Consider the following 9896-nt stretch of genomic DNA (forward strand, 5'->3'; position numbering starts at 1 on the left):
TGACAAGTAATGACTGTAGTTCTGAAAGTCCCACAATGCTTCAACCAACTGATATCCATGAAAAGCTCCTCAGATCATTGTGTAAACATAGCATTATCCTTCTGATCTAGAACAATGACTTGAATCACCTTGTTCACATCCTGGCTCCCAGTCACCTTCACCACGGAATGCTGTCATCTTCACCATGGAATGTTGTCACCTTCACCATGGAATATTATCTTCTAACCATCTTCTCTACTCTTGTCAATAGGAACCTTTTTCTCTGGAACAATTTTCCTTCCATTGCAGCCCTTACATCTATCTTTAGGGTTGATTCAATCCCCATGACATTGGCATTCCATGAAAACTGATAGAATTTGCTGACCAGGTTCTTCCCCCAAAGAGGAGAGTGAGAAGGCATGTTTCCTCCCTTCTTTGCAGAGATGGTCCTATCTGACCAATTTTTATTTGTTTTTCAGTACCTCTGCAATTGGGACAGCATTCTACAACTCCTGTCTTACGACCCCAACCTTCACATTTATCACAAATTAGAGTCTTCTGCAAAACCAGTTTTCTTGTTGTACCATTATATAAATCTTCTAAGGTCACAGACAACTAATAAACATTTCTACCTCTCCATCCCCTTTGCATTCATCCACCTCATCCAAAAAAAACCAGCAAAGATATCAGTTGGTGAGCCAGTTACAACCAGAACCATAGTCTTTGATGGCTGGTTTTCCACCTTTGTCATATAAGTCTCTTTTTGCATCAGAAAGTACTTCATCCTATATCAGATTGCATGCTGCCATGGGGGGAGGGAAGGGAGGAAAGGGAATGGAAGAAAATTTTGAACTCAAGGGATTGTGAAACTGAATGTTAGTAAATAAATAAATATTCTTAAAAAGAAAGCACTTAGGGGCAACTGGGTGGCACAGTGAATAGAGCACCAGTCCCAGAGTAAGGAGGACCTGAGTTCAAATCCAGTTTCAGACACTTAACACTTACTAGCCATGTGACTTTGGGCAAGTCACTTAGCCCCAATTGCCCTGCCTTCCCCCCTCCAAAAAAAAAAGAAAGTATCTATTTGAACTTTTCTTCTTCATTTGAATTCTTATCTAGGTGATATTTCAGGGATAGCTTTCTATATGTCTTTTTTTCAGTTCTAGGAAGCATTGGGTTTTATCCAAAAAAACCAAGTCATTTCCTTCACCATTTTCTATAGTTCAGGAGAAATGCCCATGTCTAGAGGTTAGGGGAGAGGTTAAAGGGAACCTGTTAGGATTTTTTGGGGGAGGGTGGAGCCAGAAGAAGAAAGAGATGATTGGTGGGGGATGAGTTCTTGTGCATGGAGCTCACTGCCGCCCTCCACTTTTTTTTTAAAGCAATTGGAGTTAAGTAACTTGCTCAAGGTTACATGGCCAGTTATTTCTGGGTGTGGTGCTAAGTATCTGAGCCCGGATTCAATCCCCAGGTCATCCCGACACTGGGGCCGGTGCTCTTACTTGCTGAACCACCTGGCCGCCCCTGCCCTCCACTTCTTGCTGAATTATCTTGAAACTTCCCCATGTACTCCTTATATATTTTATATGTGCCTAGGTATTTATTTACATGTTATGTCCCTCAATACATAACATATAAAAAGAGACCCTTTGTGCCTATTTTTCTATTTCCAGGTCTTAGCACAATATGTGGGATTCAGTAACAACACAATAAATCCTTGCTGATTGACTGTAAGAAATTAATATGATGAACACAGAAAGGCATAAAAAGGAAAAAGAACTTGATGAGATGTGGAGTGAGAAGAATCAAGAGAACAATAACAATGACTACCATGATGTAAATGGAAAGAACAACAACAAAACAATTTAAACAGAATGTTCTTTTGACCAAGTTCTTCCCCAAAGAGGAGAGTGAGGGGTGGCTAGGTGGCGCAGTGAATAGAGCACCAGCCCTGGAGTCAGGAGGACCTGACTTCAAATCTGGCCTCAGTCACTTAACACAAAAAACAAGTCATGTGACTTTGGGCAAGTTACTTAACCCCAATTGCCCTCCCCCCCTCCAAAAAAGCAAAAAAAAAAGAAAAGAGAGAGAGAGGAGAGTGAGAAGGCACTTCCCTCAATGAGTGAGGGATGCTGCAAAAAGTATCAGACTTTTTTGATGTGTTGGTTTGCTGTTGTTCAGTAGCTTCAGTTCTGTCTGACTCTTTGTGACCTCATTTGGGGTTTTCTTGGCAAAAATACTAGAATGGTTTGCCATTTCCTTAGTTTTGCTCAGCTGTTTTCTTTTTCTTTTTTTATTCTTTGTCACAAAGCAGGAGTCCTTTTAATTTGGGCCTGTGAACTCTTTAAAAAATATTTTGATAACTTTTAATAATGGTATCTTTCATAATCCTAAGTATTTTATCTTATTCATTTTAAAAGGTCATTCTGAGATGAGATCCACAGATTTCACCAGATTGCCAAAGGGGTCCAGGATAAAACAAAAGTCAAGAATCCTTTTTATAAGGATGAATGTCTTAGAAGGATCTCCTCTCTTAGGAGAAGGCTATACTGGGAATGCAGGTGATGTAAAAATAAAAACAAAAAAATATAGTTTTAAATGTTATATATAATATTTTACCTCCAGTACAACTCATCTCTCTTGCTCTGTGACTTGAGATGAGATTTTATTAGGCTCTTTAGACCTTTTCCCCAAACCAATATATTTATACTATTTTTGCTTTTCAAAGGACCCAACTTCTTCCCATGACACAGATTTCTAATTTGTGTTTTAGAAATTTCATATGATTAAATAATTTCAAGTAGAAATCTGCTTGCCCACAAGGCATGCCATTTGCCATTTACCCAAATCAAAACAAACCAAAGACTCAACATTCTATCCAGCCATGAGTTAATTTTTCATGGAAGAAGACTCTTAGTCCCTAAGATCAGCTAACATTTACTTCACTGTTGTTGGGTTTAGCAACTTTTATCCACTTTGCTTTTGTAGCTCTCGTTTACAGTTAAGGAAGAGCCAGGCAAGATTCAAATACAGAGAACCGAGTGATGATTTTCAAAGAAAGCACACAATACATTTTCACTTCTCCACCTAAGTGTCTAAAACATCAGAACAAGAGTTAGCATGACAAACAACCTCCCCATGATACATCCTTTGGCTGGATATCTATTGTTGCTCCTGTCTTATTTCTTACACAAAATCACAATAAAGTACCTTTTTCTGGTGCCCTTGGAAACTATGCTTTGTGACTATAAATATGGATCTGAGTACAATGCTTTCTGCCATCAAGTAAAATGTAGTGCAGCTCAGTACTTCTTCCCGTTACTTCTTCATGTCAATTGTCTGAGTGACAGGGAGAAAGGAGGTAAAGAACAGCTTCCTCGCTAGACTCCTGGAGGGCAAACTCATTAAAATGTAACCCTACGTCAAAGAGAATTATAAAGGGAAATCTGAAGGGGAAACAATTACATAACACTTACATAAAATTTACCAATCCAATTCTAAATTATTTCTGGATTATCTCCCATTTGAGATTATCTACACATTGGCTCACCTCCATTAGTATCAAATTGACTCCATAGATTAAAAGCTGCTGTTCTGTAGCAGTCCAGTTTAACTCTTAGCGACTCCAGGTGATATAAGGGATTGTCTTCCTAAGGGTTGCCAAGGATAAAATGTTACCTGAGTAAGAGACTGATTTCATACACAAATACCTTTTCCTGGTACCATGTGATCCCAATGCTTTTATAACCAGGTTTTATAACACCTGCTGGAGGAAAAATTGCATCACATTCAATTAATCATCTTATTCCCTGGCTTTCTCACCTGCATATAGTTGACATGGGAACTGATTTAATGTTTAATGTGTATGTGCAAGGTTTTTTGAACTGTCATGGACGATCATACAGTAGTTTTTTCCCAATCATGACATTTGAGAAAACCTAAGACTTAGTATCACTCAAAAAAATGTGTTATGTTAAGAATCCACATTTTTGCATGGGAGAAGGCAAAAGACACATTCTTGCCAGTTTATAAGAACACTAATAGAGCTATTAAATATTCACTAAAGTTAAACAAGAATATCAGTGTGGTATAGCAGATTGAATGTTGTCCTCAGAAACTGCGTTTTCCAGTTTTCAGTTCAAATTTCACTTCCGACAGGCTTTTTTTGTGAGACCCAAAGCAGATCACTTCTCAGTTACTCAGGCATCTCTCTAAGATTGTAAGTAAGAGGGGCAGCCAGGTAATATAGTGAATAGAGCACCGGCCCTGGAGTCAGGAGGACCTGAGTTCAAATCTGGCCTCAGACACTTAACACAAAACTAGCTGTGTGGCCTTGGGCAAGTCATTTAACCCCAATTGCCCTACCTTTCCCCCTCCAAAAAGCACAAGCAAAAAAAAAAAGACTGTAAGTAAGAGAGTGTTCAGCTATACATTGGTACAAGAAAATTCCTGACTGGGAGCTCCTTATGCTGATGAAATAAACCACAGATCCAGGAAAAAGGAAAAAAAAAAGCAATAGCTTCTGTAGGACTCAGGTTACTAGGCTATGACATAAATAGGAGAGTGATTCCTTATGGGAAACAGTACTCCACTGTACATGCATACCAATTATTGGCTTTCCCAAAAGTTAGTCTGATTCCACTGGCCTTTCACCTGGTTATTTACTAAACGTCTGTTTTAAATCATTAGAGACACCAATATTGATCCCCTCCTCTCAGGTATGCCCTACCTCATGTATCTCCTGCATACCTATGATTCAGTACTTCAAAAATATGTGATTTCATTGGTGTGGGTACTTCCATTACAAAAATAACAACAGCAAATATTGTAAGGTTTGCAAAGCACTTCACACATATTACATATATTGTCTCATTTTATCCTCAGCAATCCTCTGAGTTAGGTGGAGAAAACAGACTGAGAGGAGAACTTGCCCAGGTTTACACAGCTAGTAATGTCTGAGCCAGGATTCAAATTTGGGGCTTCTTAAATTCAAGTCCAGAGCTCTATCCAGTCTACCACCCAGCAGCCTTCAAGAATTGACGGTCACGGTCCCAGTATTGAAGAAATACCCAAAGAGGATATCATAAAAGAGGTCAAAAGTTAATCCAAACCACCACCTCATGGTGATTTTCTCCTGAAGTCCAAGGGAGGACAGTGAAGCCCCCAGTGTGATTCCCACTAAGAACTTGACCTTCCAGGTACAACAATGGGACCTAACAGAGAGACACAGGAAATTTCTAGACCAATGGACCATTACGTGCCTTTACCTCCCACCAAACCCATACTCCTTTCTTCAATATTTGTCAGTGGCTGCCTAGAGAAGACTTAGTTGCATTAGCAATGGTTTATCTTTTTTTTTTTTTAAACAATCGGGGTTAAGTAACTTGCTCAAGGTTACATGGCCAGTTATTTCTGGGTGGGTGCTAAGTCTCTAAGCCCAGATTTGATCCCCAGGTCATCCCAACACTGGAGCTGGTGCTCTTACTCACTGAGCCACCTGGCCGCCCCATTAAAAAAATTTTTTTAAATTGACTTTTTGGAGGGCAATTGGGGTTAAGTAACTTGCCCAAGGTTACACGGCTAGTTTTTTTTTGTGTGGGTGTTAAGTGTCTGAGGCCAGAACCGAACTCAGGTTCTCCTGACTCTGGGGCCAAAACTCTACTCACTGCACCACCTAGCTGCCCCTTTGCAATGGCTTATCTTGCTGACCTCCCAGGCCAAGTGACCTTTAGGACCTTCCTCTCATCATATCCTTACTTTACAGGCAGAGGAGTCAAAGACATGTTTTCTAAGTAACCAAGTCTCTGGGGAAGGCCATTCCAGCTCAGTGATTAGAATTCAAAAGCTCCTTAGTTCCTTAGATCAGGGGAATCAAACTCAAATTACATGTTTGCTCAAAGTTTATAGCTCTGATCTATTTGTGCCATTACTCTCTAAATTTCTATTTTGTTTTACAAAGGTCTGTTCATGTGATACTCATTTGAATGGTGGGACAGAGCACAGCTGCACAATATTCTCTGAGGGCTGCAAGCAAACTCTAGTTCTTCAGCATCTCTTAGGAGAAGAAACCTCGATGCTTTGGTTAACAATGGACACAATCTCACCCTCCTTTGTCTGCCAAGACTGCACTCTCTCTTCAGTGGAAATGATGCTATCTTCTCCGTTTCATTTATGAGCAGTACTTTTGGGAGGGAACAATCAAGAAACACCTTTTTAGTTCTGCTTTATCAGAGCCCAGGGATTCACTTGAATTCCACAAACATTTCCTAATATCTGCAAGGCCCTGTATGAAATTAATTGATCCCTACCCTCAAGAGTCTTACAGTCTAGTTACATGAAATGTGAGGACTGTGGTGACTCACTTATACAGCCTTGGATCAAAACCATTTTGGTGGCATTTAGTCTTAGCACTGAGGATCTTCAGATTAGGGAAACCTGGGTTTCCAATTCTGACATGTACTGGCTGTATAATTCTGGTAAGTCACTTAACCTCTTGATGCCTCAGTCATCTCTTGAAGATTATAGGTTGTAAAAGAGCCACTGATCTGCACAGGCAGAAGGAAATTCATTGCTGAGGGTCCCTTATATTTATCAAATCACATGTCTAGAAAAAAAAAAGTCTCAGTCCTGAAAAATGTTCCTGCTTGATTCTGAGTCCCCGGACCCTCTTAATCTATCTGTTTTCATAGAGCAGAAGGGGAAGAAGTTACTTATGAAAGTAAAAGGAGGGGTGGCTAGGTTGTGCAGTGAATAGAGTGCCAGTCCTGGAGTCAGGAGGACCTGAGTTCAAATCTGGCCTCCGACACTTAACACAAAAACTAGCTGGGTGACCCTAGGCAAGTCACTTAACCCCAACTGCCCTCCAAAAAGCAAAAATAAAAAAGTAAAAGGAGGCAATTATATAAAGTCACTGGAAAATCTTAAAGTGCTCAGTACAGGTCAGCTATTCAACATCAGCATCTCTTAAGAGGGGTTCTGAGATTTTTTTTTTTATTATGAGCCCCTTATCAGTCTGATGAATCCTATGGACCCACCTCAGAATATTTTTTAATGCATAATATGAATTTTTGTAGGATTACAAAGAAAACCAAAGTTAGTGAAAATAAAGATGCAATTTTTCCTAATCCAGGTTCCCAGACCCATTGAAATCTATCTACAAACCCTATGGGGGTCCTCAAACCCTAGGTTAAGAACCCCTGTCTTAGAAAATAGAATGCAGTGAAGTCAAGACACTGGTCATAGACACTAGAAAATTAAAACTTGTAATGAATGAAGTTTGAGAAAACTCATTTAAACAGGACTTCATTAATTAAAAAGTGTTTTCCTATACATGATCTCATCTGGGTCTCAAAATAAATTACTGTACCTATAATGTATATAATTCAAGTATTATCCCCATTTTACAGATGCAGAAACTAGGGCTCAACAGGACATGTTCATGGTCACAGACCTAACAAAGAACAGGTCTTCTGATTCAAAGGTCAGGATTCTATTTTCGTGCATATAGCACAGTCAAGTGGGCTCTCCAGAAGGTAATCATTACAGAAAACATTTATGAGACAGTAAGGCAGCAGCCACTCAGGACTCGCTGAGCATAGATTGGGAATTCCAGAATGTGCAATGTAATAAAGAAGATCAGTTTTTGTAACTAATAATGCATGTCTAAATATGATGGTATTGTAATTGACAGTAATACCTGTGTGTACATGGTGACTGACAATATACATGGTAACTGAAAACACATGTGTATACATGGTGATTGAAAATACATGTGTGGAGATCACCAGTAGCTGTGGCAGTTTCTAGAATTATCAACACATAGATGCTAAGAACAAAGTGAGAGGTCAGTGCAGTGTGGACTTTGGGATCCAGTAGTTCAGGAGTGTGGTCAAGCCTTTACCCCCTGGAGGGAGAACACACTGAGGCACCATGGCTGTGCAGCCACCACCACATGGTAGCTTCAGCTCCTGGCTTACAGATTGCAGGGACCAAGCAACCAGTCTGAAGGGTAATCACTCTTGCTTTAACCTGCTTGGATCTGGATTGTAGTCTAGGGGGAAGGTCCTGGGGTGCATGACCAGCTTGCTAGAGCATGTGGAGGCTCAGAGAGGGCACCCAACTAAAAGCTCCAGCAGCTGCAAAAATCCCAGCAATTTGGGACAAAGCTCCCTTGTCTGGTAGCAGAGTCCTACTGTAGCAAAAAGCTCAAAAGTCAAGTAACTGAGTGACAACATGAGCAAGCAAAGAAAGCAAAGTAAGCAGAGCAATCCAACTTTACACTCCTATTTTGGGGACAAAAAGGTTCAAAGCATGGAACAGGAGGAAGACAGCAAAGTCAGAACTGCTGCACCAAAACCTTCCAAGAAAAATACGAGCTGGTTACAGTCATAGAGGATCTTAAGAAGGATTTTGAAAATCAAATAAGAGAAGTGGGGGAAAAATTGGGAAGATAAATGAGAATGATGCAAGAAAATTGTGAAATGAGAGTCAACAACCTGACTGAAGAAAATACACCTTAAAAAATAGACTAACTCAAATGGCAAAAGAGGCTCAAAAAAGTAATGAGGAGAAGAATGCCTTAAAAAGACAAATTTGCCAGATGGAAAAGAATCTCAAAAGTGAATCATTCCTTCAGAATTAGACTAAATAAACCTAGAAATCATCCTTCAAGAAATCCTCAAGGAAAATTGCCCTGATGTTTTAGAACCAAAGGGCAAAATAGAGGTTAAAAGAATCGACCGATCACCTCCTGGAAAAGATCCCAAAAAGAAAACTCCTAGGAATATTATAGCCAGGTTCTGGAATTCCCAGATCAAGGAGAAAATATTACAAGCAGCCAGAAAGAAACAATTTGAATATTGTAGAAACACAATCAGGATAACACAGGATCTGGCAGCTTCTACACTGAGGGATCAAAGGGCTTAGAATATGATATTCTGGAGACCAAAAAAGCTGGAATTAAAACCAAGAATCACCTTCCCAACAAAACTAAGTATCATGTTTAAGAGGAAAATATTCAATGGAATAGAGGACTTTCAAGCATTCTTGATGAAAAAACCAAATTTTGATAGAAAACTGACATTCAGATACAAGAAGCAAGAGAAGAACGAGAAAGTAAAGAGGGAAAAGAAATCATAAGGAACTTATCAAAGTTGAGTTATTTACATTCCTACATGGAAAAACGATAATTGTAACTTATGAAACTTTTCTCAGTATGAGAATGGTTGAAGGGAATATAAATGTATATATGTATGCATACATATATATGTCTATATAAGAGGGTATATGGGCATATGAATACATATGTGAGTGTGTGTGTATATATGTGTGTACCGGTATACATAGATAGAGTGCACAGGACCAATTTAATAGGAAAGGATGATACCTAAAAGGTGAAATTAAGAGGTGAGAGAGGAAAATAATGAGAGGAGATGGGGAGAGACAAAATGGGGTAAACTCTCTGATATAGAAGAGGCAACGGAAAACTGTTACAATGGAGGGGAAGAACAGGAAGGCAAAAGGGAATGGGTCAACCTTATCCTCATTGAATTTGGCTTAGGGAGGGAATGACATACACACTAAATAGGGTATCTCACTCTACAGGAAAGTAGGGGGGAAGGGGATGAGAGGGAGGATGATGGAAGGGAGGGCAGGCTGGGGGGGAGGGAAGTTGGAAGCACCTACTTTTGAAAAGGGAGAGAATGAGGGGTGGCTAGGTGGTGCAATGAATAGAGCACCTGCCCTGGAATCAGGAGGACCTGAGTTCAAATCCAGCCTCAGACACTTAATGTAAAAACTAGCCATGTGACCTTGGGCAAGTCACTACCCCAATTGCCCTCCAAAAACCAAAAAGAAAGAAAGAAAGAAAGGAAGAAAGAAAGAAAGAAAGAAAGAAAGAAAGAAAGAAAGAAAGAAAG

The 9896-nt window shown here is 39.7% G+C and overlaps 1 protein-coding gene and 1 pseudogene across 11 annotated transcripts in view; both read right to left on the reverse strand.

Moving 5' to 3' along the window:
- The window catches only part of LYPD6B (LY6/PLAUR domain containing 6B), a 242919-nt gene that overhangs the window by 150871 nt on the left and 82152 nt on the right, over positions 1–9896 (reverse strand). The gene's annotated exons all lie outside the window — the stretch shown is intronic.
- Positions 75–5336, reverse strand: LOC138145029 (dnaJ homolog subfamily A member 1-like; annotated as a pseudogene).

This window comes from Petaurus breviceps, unplaced genomic scaffold (assembly GCF_028583685.1).
Source record: "Petaurus breviceps papuanus isolate PSGF00001 unplaced genomic scaffold, PetGlider_PUasm1.0 90723, whole genome shotgun sequence".
NCBI classification, from domain to species: Eukaryota; Metazoa; Chordata; class Mammalia; order Diprotodontia; family Petauridae; genus Petaurus; species Petaurus breviceps.